The following is an 11252-nucleotide window of genomic DNA, read 5'->3' on the forward strand; positions in this document are numbered from 1 at the left end:
AGTTGCCTTTGGCTTTAATAGTGGGGAGCGTGTGGAAAGTCCTCAGAAGCTATCATCCACCAAAGGGGCTCTGTCCACCCTACTTGTCTAAGCAGTATTGTAGGAGGTCTTAACAATGTTCTAATATCACATGTTATATTCTTTGTCTAAGCTTTAAGTATGGCTTGGGTTAGAGAAATCGTGTTTTGTTTCCTATACATGTATGTAGCAATGTCGGTCGACGACCCGTCACAAGATCCCGATGCGGCCAATCTGCTATCCATTATAAATGAATGATATGGGCAGCATATCTTCCACACACAGCACAAGCAGCTCTTGACACTATTGCTGAACTTTTTACAAAAAAGGATCAAGGGATTTTAAAGATGTAAAACCCAAGTATAAGGACATTTACTATTTGGGGTTCACCGTGCTTAAGTTGAGTACGTAGTTGCTCCAATTTAGGTGGAACAAGTAGATTCCATCTGTTCAATAAATTTGGTAAGTACATGACATGTAATGTCATCTTGGGAAATATCAATGTGGTGACTTTCCTCATTGTAGAATTTTGAGATCAGAATTTTAATCTCCTAAATGGTGAACACATGGTTAATATTTGTGCCTTATACAAATGGTGATATTTTGCATCTCTTGGGTTTTTGGGATGTGGAATCATCCAACCAAAAGAAAGAAGGTTTATTTTATGTCACAATAGTTTTCGTGATCATTTGGTGTGGTATGGGACATCAATGGTTCTAGGCAAACTCTTGTGACCTTGTGGTATGGTCCGGACACCAAGGAAAACATAATAAATTAACTTTCTTGTCTTTTTATTTGGGCGGAATACTATAAGGCACCCCGCCACTTGCAGATCAATCCCGCATACCTACATAGCTGTGTAGATGTTGTGGGCCTGGGCCAGCAAGCAAACAGCAAACCCTAAATTGCAATACAACTTCCCTTGGTTCGCCCCACCGATGCCCCAGACCCATGCACCGAGGCTAGCATGCTCACAAAGATGCACGCTTTCATCGACCGATTTGATCACCATCATGGCCACAATCAAATTTTTCAAACTCATCATCACGCTCATAGAAGCCTTTCTAGAATGGGACCACTACCAGGAGAGTAGTCAAGGCCTTGCCTTCAACCTCAACAAAGGCCCTACCTTGAAGCAGATGTTCAGATGCTATGAGCGTATCCAATTCCCACTTGGTGTCTACAAACCTTCTAGGACATGATGGAGACAACATTCTAAACCAGCTACAAAGTCTTTCACCGATCCCCCCCCCACATCCCAAATTGAGGTACAACTTCATCAGAACATATTCCATCTACTATGATTTTACTTGCCAGCTCCTCCGAGAGGGATAGATCTGAAATAGGGAGGGGGTATGTTAACCACACTAACATTGTTTTTAAGCATGGTTACACTTCACGCAACTCATTTTGATGTAATTGCACTTAGCACTTCATAAGTAAAAGATATGTGCCCGATGATCGAGCTTACAAATTTTGTAATGCCAGCCACAAGAATAAGCCTAGGTGTACATAGATCTAGAGAATTAGTTTTGGGCCCCTAATTATTAAATGGTAAGCCGACCGTTGTAAAAAGAGATCTCATGTATATAAGTGACTTATGAAATATGAAAAGGAACAAACCCATTATCACATTTAAGTTTTCCTTCTCTCTCTCTCTCACTCTCTTGTGGCTATGGTGGTAAGCTTGTGTAGGTTTATGCTTGCTTGCTTGATTGTTGGTGTGTGCATGTAGGTGATGGTTTCTTGGTTTTCTTCTCCTTCTCCCTTTTCTTGTCTTCTCCCTCCTATTCACTCTTGCACACATGAGGGCATGGAGTACTCTCCATAGCTCTATTTCTCCTTGCTCATTACTTAGCTTGTGGAAGCTCCACTTGAGTGACACAAGTGGTGGTGGTGGAGTGAGCCCCTAGCAGCATCACATAGGGGAGTTAACCCTCATTAGGGTTGGGTAATTTCTTGTTCTTGAACTAACCCTTGCACAGTCTTCTTTCTGTTCTTCTCACCCTCTCTTTGTAAAAAGAAGCATGTTCAATTTAGTGAACAAACACCATGATAAATATCCTTATAGCTTGAAAATTATGTCCATTCAAGGTATATTAGACCACTATATTTCATGGAAGTTTAACCTTATGATTGATAAAACATACGTCCATTTAATTTAATGAGCAAAATTAATAAAACTTCACCTTTCTTAGGTTACACTACTTGAGCCAATCCAAAGGTAGAAATTTTTATCTTTGGCATCTATATTTTCCCTTGCTAACACAATTTGCATGTTTAACAAAAGCTCATACATCTTTAAACAAGGTTAATCATCATAAATACTCTGTGGTATATAGATCTCTAAAGAGCTCCGTTAAGACCATAAGAGATTCTTCTTTGTTTAAAGATATTATTCCAATTAAAGGAAATGTAACAGTATATAATTCAATTGGTATAGAACATGTGGAAACTTGTGAGATAATCTTATTTGTTTAAAGATATTATTCCAATTAAAGGAAATGTAACAGTATATAATTCAATTGGGTCTTGGTATAGAACGTGGAAACTTGTGAGATAATCTTCCACAAGGTTTTCATTAAGTCTTAGTGTAGAGAACATGTCGAAAAATTTTGAGATAGTCTTCCACAAGTCGTCTTAGTATCCAACACATGTAAAATTGTAAGACAATTAATGACAAGATTATTTGTATTTCCGTCTTGATGGACAATAACTATTTTGGAGAAGTGTGATACCTCATGTTATTTTCATAGTTCATTCATTATTTATCATAGTTCATTCATTATTTATGATAGAGTTCGCATGAAACATGTCTTAGAAACATTGTAATATTGATTTTAACCATTTTGTAAGCTCATTAGGAATTTTTTGGACCCAAAGAGGGCCTCTTGGATTAACTTTTGATTAGGAATGGACCAATAGGAAGAGGGTTGGGTGCACATTTTTGACTTCTTTGACCCTAGGGGGCCTAGGCTTTGGTTTGCTAATGGGGCCTAATTACTACTCTTGTCCCCCTACCTCCTGGGCCCAAACTTAGAGGTCCCCCCCACCTAGAATCGCACAGATTAAAAACCCTAAAAATTGAAATTTTTTAAATTTTTTCCAAAAGTGTATTTTCCCTCTCAAACTTCCCCCCAACATACTCTAGGTTTGGAAAGCTCATTTTGAACCTCTTTATTCCTCTTCTAAGCTCTCCATTGCTGCAAAAACTCCATACCTCTCAAGCTCTCCCTCCTTCTCAAGCTCCCTCTCCCTCTTTCTTCCTTTTCTAAGCTCTCCATTGCTACAGAAACTCCATCCCTCTCAAGCTCTCCCTCCTTCTCAAGCTCCCTCCCTCTCAATCTCCCTCTCTCTCTCTCTCTCTCTCTCTCTCAAGCTCCCTCCCTCTCCATTGCTTGTAGAAACTATATCCCTCTTCTCTAGGTTTAGGAAGCCTATTCTCAAACTCTAACCCTCTTTTAAGCTTTCCATTGCTGCACTGAAAACCCTGAACTTTCTCTCCTCTCCACTCCTCTGTTGTAAAACAAGCTTTTCTTTTCCCTTCTTCTCTTTTCTTACCACACCACCATGGCCTCTTCCAGTAATGTGAGAAGACCTACGGAGAAGGTGGAAGAGCTTGTGCTGCGTAACACAAGAGATGAGAATGGAGTTTGGGCTCCAACAAGATTCAGGGTTGGGGCTTGGGTCTACATGCAAGCCAAGCTCTAAGGGACCACATCGAGTGTGTCAACTGGGGAATATGCTATATCATTGGAAGGGGCGGCTCTATAAGGCTTCAAGCATACTAAGAAGGAAGGGTCAAGCATACTAAGAAGGAAGGACTGGTTGCCATAGTGCAACATGTGTATACCCTTGGTGGAGACCTGTACATTCAAGGCTAACGACCAAGGTTTCCTTCAAATTGTGAGTCTAATATAAACACAGCTTTGACAACATGATAATATTGGATTTTTTGTTTCAAATTTTCTTATGATTCTCCATTTTCTTATGTCTCTATCTCTGTAGATATTTTCCCCTCTAATTATGGTGAGGAACAACCACTCCAAAGCCTCATTGGAGTTTTCTATGCTATGCATGCATCCATTGGAGAGGCAATGTTTGTATCTCAAAGCCCAAGTGATCTTGTACTGAAAATTATCTTTTTCTTTTCTCACTCATATTTTATAGATAAAAAACCAGGTTTATTTGGCAAGCTAGAAGAGATCCCCAACCCCCCTCTTAACAATCACGAATGACCCAAACCTGATGCTTGGACCATCTTATGCTTAAAGTTTAAGATGGTGAGTGATATCAAGACATCACTCAAGTTTTCAAAGGCATCTAGGTCAGTAGGGCTAAATTGGTTTTGTCCTTTACATGTTTGTGTGCACATGTTCAATTCCATGCCAATGCACCAAACAAAAACAATGTATATTTGTAAGGAGGTACAGTCTGACCTCATTCAAGGATTACTAGGAGAGGGTTGGGAGGTTAATGAGGGGTCACATCAAGGTGATGTGTACAAGTGCAATGTAGTAGATTCTACAGTGTCTTTCAGGTTCTTGAAGGCACGCTCTATTTTGTACATGCGTTTGCACTACCAAAGATGGATGCAAAAGCATGGGACATGGATCCCGCTTCAAGCCTCAGAAGAAGAAATTATGCCTACTATTGAGGTAGCTATGATGATGCAAAATGGATGGTTTGAGCGAGTGGCAGCAAGCAAGCATTGGAGCCTTGCATACTTGTGTCAACACTTTAGCATCATGGGCTTTGACAATGTGGAAGAGTCAAGTTTCAAGTTGATGAGAAGAAAGGTATATTTGATTCCACTACATGTCTAGAATTAATCCTTAAACTTTTTGGTTATTGTGCCACTTTCTATATTTTTACAGATTGGGAAGCGTAAGGAGGGGACAACCATGGTCTCAGAATCATGGCAAATGGGGACCTTGAATTTTCAGCATCAAGGTGCATAGCCCTACCAACACATAGTAGGCATGTGGAAGAGCTTGAAGATGAATTGGGTATATGGGAAAATAGCCTCTGTTCTCATGCACGTGAGGGGGGGCAAGAGTTTCAGGATCGAGGTGAAGGCAATGACGAGCTTTCAAGTCAACAAGGAGATGAGATGGAGATCAACATGAAGTAAATGTCATAAGAGAGGCAAAAAATGAAGACATTATAACAATTTTAGATTAGATGACATGCTTGTAATTTTGTAGCAGACTCTTTTTTAACCAATCTTTATTTAATTGAAATCTTAATATTTTTACAAATTGTGATTTTTTTGTTTAGCGGTCGTGTGAAAAGGCCAAACTTTAAATTTTAACTAAATAGCCAAAGGTGCCTTCTTTCTCATTTTCACGTGATCGAAACCAAGCACGAGCTCACACTATCTCTTTGCATTCACATGGCTACCCACTTTGACAACTTCTGTGAGTTCCTCTCCACCACCTCGTGAGCGGGCAAGAGCGAGCTCTTTGTCATGTTTGCTCATGAAGTCAACTTTGAAAAGTCGCTCGCCCTTGCGTCCCAATATTATGAGATGCAGATTGCATGTTGAGAGATGTAATCACGGTGTTGTGTGTATGTGGGAAAGCACCCTAAAGGTGCAAGATATTGTGGCAAGATAAGAATGCCACATGTAATATTGAATGGTGTGTGAGTGTTGACCAAAAGAGTGGAAAAGGGAGTGCCACATGGATGATGATGTGTAAAGTGGGGTAAGGCTAGAAAGCCTATATCATTGTATGATTCATTGTGAATGAATGCAATAGAGCTATTGTTGAGTGTGCAATCTCTCTGCTTAATCTATGTCCTTCACCATGATCAATCCCATTTTTGGATTGTTAACATGGTATCAGAGCTTGGGTGGGCTCTTGGTGAATATTTATGTATAGTTTTTCTTGGTTATTAAGCATTTTCAGTTATATGAAAAAAAATTATGCACACTCATATTATCACATGGATTTGCATTTGTGAGGATTTGAGAGAGATTTGGAGCTGCCATTCTCAAGTTTGAGAGGAGATTTGCAACAAGGAGGTTGCATAGAAGTTGCCCAAGAGTTGCAAATGGGAGTTTTACAACATGGAGAGTCTTCTCATCATCATGGAAGTTAAAAATGGAGATTTCAGCATTATGAAGGCTATGGAGTCTTCATCATCGTCAAGGAGAAGCTGCCAAGAGAAGATATGCTGCTAATTATGCCTCAAGAAGGTTGGTTTTGTGAAGTTTTGCCTCAAAGATTTGGTGTTTGAACATGGAAGAATGCTTGTATTTGAAAAGGGTTGCCATGTTGGGATTTGTGTATCCCATGAATCTTATGTGGAGGTGTGTGCTTGTCAAATGGTGGTAAGCAAAATGTGAACTCAAGGGGGAGTTCATCTATGTGCATTGAGAAGAAGATGTGTGGTAAAATGCTCATGGAAGATGGGCATGTTTGGGTGGAAGCCATCAGAGCTTTCACACATATTTGGCACCTCAATGGTTTCTTGTAAGAAACCTAGGAAGAGCACTCTTTGAAGATGCCTATTTTTTATGGAAAGGTAGCATGCAAATGGAGCTTATGAAGAGTTCAATGGCCATATTGATGGTCTCATTGAAGACCTCAACTTAGAAGTATTGGAGAGGAAAATTACGGTCAGGTAGTCATGTTGCAAGTGGAGGAAGAGTGCTAATGCTGACATAGCACACAATTCAAAGAGTAGGGATTGGCGCACAGCAAGGCAGTGCTGGTGGAGAAGAGTATTGCAGTTAGCTTTGAGGGCAAGTAGCAAGGCTATAGACATAGTAGCAGATGCATAGCAAGAAGGCGTGTGGAGCATTACAAGGGCTAGCACATAGCAAGGTGGGTGCTATTGAGCCTGGTACTACTCACGCTGGCAAAAAGGATACAAAGAGGCTACAATGGCAAGCAAGGCTAGGCAAGAAGTTGCACAAGGTAAGGCACATGACAACAAGGTGGCACAAACAAGGGCTCATACAAGGACTGGCCACCAAATGAAGCGACGGGCAGCAAATCGAATCAAAGGTAGCTAGGCATGGCTGTGGACCAGAGCACACAAAAAGCACAAAAAGTATTGCAGCTCAACGAGGAAGAGTTGGAGCTAAGAAGGAAACTGAGTAGCATAGCAACTCATAGTAGAGGGAGCTACAGAAGGCCCACCTCTTGTAGTGAAGAAAAGCAATTGAAGCTTTAGCTATGGTGCCTAGTTGTTCAGGGCACTATGAAGAAGACGAAGACTTGTGAAATGGGTCCCGTTTCTGCAAAAGTGATGCAGAGTCCAGATTCGTCGGTGCATAGTCATGCTGGCACATGGACTGAAGGTAGTGATGGCGAGTTCTAAGCTGCACATCCAGATTTACAGGCAGCATTTGGAGTGTAGCCAAATTTGGTGCAAGCCAAGTGGTGCGATCGCTGAGCAGACACACAATCAAAGTGAATTTAACTTTTTAATAAAATTTTAATCTTGACCCTTATAATATCAAGGGTTCATTCACACACAACTGAACTGTCAAAACCTTAATCAAGATAAGGGCACTTTCTCACACACAAAGTCTGTCAGCACCTTGAAATAGCGGGCGTGTATCGAACTTATCGGCTTTACCAAAAAGAGAGCCATGTATTGTCTTTTATGATGGGTTTTGGACGCGGGTGCAATTGACGTGTTGTTAAAAAAAATTTAACTCACCTAAGTGCTAATGGGTAACTGTACCCAAGCTCTAGAAGCTTAAAACAAGAAGTGTATTCACCCATGGTATGAGGGTAACCAAGCCCGACCTCACCGAGAAGCTCAAAATGGTTATTATGATGTGTGCATGAGCGATGCATGTGTGAGGTGCATGCACATGGGTTGGTTCCCACCCAAACTTCTATGTTCAAATCGGACTCAGTGGTTCCACTGTGAGCGAGTCAGCTCAAAATGGACATGGTGTCTAAGATGGTAGACACATGCACACATGTTTGTTTGATGGACACTCCAATGTATCATTGAGGGGGAGTGTTGAGAGGTAGCGATTGCGTTTGTGCAATGCTACATTGATATGGGTGATGGATGATGGGTGAGTTGTGGAACACCTCGATTAAGAGGGGGTGTTGAGAGATGTAATCGCGGTGTTGTGTGTATGTGGGAAAGCACCCTGAAGGTGCAAGATATTGTGGCAAGATAAGAATGCCACATGTAATATTGAATGGTGTGTGAGTGTTGACCAAAAGAGTGGAAAAGGGAGTGCCACATGGATGATGATGTGTAAAGTGGGATAAGGCTAGAAAGCCTATATCATTGCATGATTCATTTATGAATGAATGCAATAGAGCTATTGTTGAGTGTGCAATCTCTCTCTCTCTTATGGAGTTCTTAGTGTGGTTTAATGCACCTTAATTATGTTGCTTAATCTATGTCCTTCACTATGATCAATCCCATTTTTGGATTGTTAACATTGCATACATGGAGCAATACTTGGCTCCCCACTCCATCTCCTTTCTCCATTGCCCCAATGATCGATGGGTGCCTATTGAGCTACTTAAGTATATTCAACAATATGCCAGCCCCTACATCCAGCGCCTTGAACGCTTCATTGACATCTGCATCCCCGCAGCAGGAGCTTACTGTACCTTCAATAAGCAAGAGGTGAAGAGGTTGGGGAAGGGCAATTTAGGAACTAGGTTCCTCTCGTGGCTCGCCACTTTTGCGTTCATCACACAGCGGATGAGGATTCGGACGAGGAGGTAGAGATGCCTGCATTGCAGTTTAGAAGGGTATTTGAGGGATGACAAGGAAGTGAAGGCACTAGTATACGAGTGCTCGTGTGGAAGAGCAGCTTGCATCAGAGTACTTTCCAGAGGGTGCACAATCTGCAGCTGAATAGCCCACTGTAGTAGAAGATGCAGGGCCATCTTCCCCACACGAGGAGAGCAAGGTGCTTGAACACCATTGTGGTGGAAGTTGAAGAATACTTATTTCTTCATGACCTTGAAAAGGCAGCTGGCTTGAGAATGGATAAATGCTTGGGCATTATATGCACGTGATGTGAGGTGATACATCCAACCTCGGTCCTCACCTAGATAGTGTTCTATTACCCCTTGGAGAATCTATCGCCGCAGAGACAGTTGCTTTGGTCAAGGAAATTGTGGTTGAGACCGCAGAGCAAGCCCTAGTTCTAGAGAAGGAATTCACAACCTTATAAGACAAGCTAGAGGCTGAAAAGGATACCCTTGCTGCTGGAGTGATGGAGGAGACCAAAGCACCTAAAAAGGGTGAGGCTAAGTCCTCGATTGACCTCTTCACCCCCACTAGCACTTTGGCAAAAGAAGACATTGAGCAAGAGGTAATAATCGACCTTTTACAACTTAGAAACATTTGTAATTATGTATAGGAAAATATTTTGATTTTTCCTTTGATTGCAGAGGGTGGTTGAAATTTACGCATTTGCTGGGAGAGGCGGCGGGGCAGCAGAGACCAGGCCAAGGTCCATGGGACATGATACTGCATTGGCACACTATCTTGGTCGGCTTTCTATGGATGGCATCACCATTCATTATCCACAGGGACTACACCCCTCAATGTGCCTTCATTCTCTTCTTTTTGAAAGCCCTCTCTCTAAGGTGCTCTGTGTAGCCTCTAATATGGCGCAAGGCACCAAATGTATAGTTCTGATTAAAAAATCCCTTGCCTTCTCGATGTTTTGGGTTCTAGATTTAGGGGTAAGCTTCTTGCTTGTATAGCCAAAAGCATAGGCATAGAGGATCCTCAAGAAATAGCCCAATCACTCCTTGAGCACACTCTGCCCACCAATAACAAGAGAAGGAAGCTCAATATTGCAAGAAAGCTTTTGTAAAGATGATGTATCACTTCTTATTATGAATACAATATAGTTTTTGAAAACTTATTTTCATCAAGTATATCATTGTTTTTTTTTGTTTGTACCATCAATTTTTTTGTAAATGAATCAGAAATGACCCTGGGAGCCTGGGAGAGTAGTGCCGAAACAGTGCGAATTTTGAGCTTGCACCGCTGATGTGTAGAGCCCAAATTCGCACTATTTTGGCACATCTTCCCCAGCCCTTCAGGAGCAATTCTAATGCATTGGATGACAAATAATATATTTTTACACATGATTAAAGATGCTTTTATCTTGTAAATTACTGTTTTTCATAATCTATGTACTCAACTTTACTAATGCATCAAAAATAATCCCGAGTGGTTGGGGAAGCAGTGCCAGAAACAATGCGAATTTTGAGCCTGCACTGTTGCAGAGCCTAAATTCGCACTGTTTTGGCATAGCTTCCCCAGTCCTCCAGGAGCAATTCTGATGCATTGGATGACAAACAATGTATTTTTACACATGATTAAAGGTGTTTTTATCTTGTAAACTATTGTTTCTCATAATTAGTGTACTCAAATTCATTTATAAATGCATCAGAAATGATCCTGAGTGGCTAGGGGAGAAGTGCCAGAACAGTGTGAATTTTGAGCCTGCACCGCCGCTTCAAAGCCTAAATTCGCACTGTTCTGGCATAGCTTCCCAGTCCTCTCTAGGAGCAATTTTGATGCATTGGATGACAAACAATGTATTTTTACACATGATTAAAGGTGTTTTTATCTTGTAAACTACTGTTTCTCACAATTAGTGTACTCAACTTCATTATAAATGCATCAGAAATGATCCTGAGAGTGGCTAGGGGAGAAGTGCCAAAACAGTGCAAATTTTGAGCCTGCACCGCCACTGCACAGAGCCTAAATTTGTACTATTCTGGCATAGTTTTCCCAGTCCTCCAAGAGCAATTCTGATGCATTGGATGACAAACAATGTATTTTTACACATGATTAAAGGTGTTTTTATCTTGTAAACTATTGTTTCTCACAATTAGTGTACTCAACTTCATTATAAATGCATCAGAAATGATCCTGAGTGGCTAGGGGAGAAGTGCCAGAACAGTGCAAATTTTTAGCCTACATCGCCATTGCAAAGGCCAAATTTGCACTGTTCTGGCACTGCTTCCTCAGTCCTCCAGGAGCATTTCTGATGCCTTGGGTGACAAACTGGCACATGATAGACACTCCATGTTAAACAAACATGATGACACCGAGACATTGTAAGAGAAACTTAAAATTTTAATTATCAGAAGGTTACAAATGAAAGCCAAATAGGCTTGTTACAAAGGGGGGTTTGAAACAAAAGAGTTGCTTCAAAAAGAAGGTTAACATCTAAGATCTCTAGATCGTGTCTCGCTCGCCTTGAATACGCC

Source organism: Cibotium barometz, chromosome 32, assembly GCF_041138505.1.
Source record: "Cibotium barometz isolate CiBa-2024 chromosome 32, ASM4113850v1, whole genome shotgun sequence".
Taxonomy (NCBI): Eukaryota; Viridiplantae; Streptophyta; class Polypodiopsida; order Cyatheales; family Cibotiaceae; genus Cibotium; species Cibotium barometz.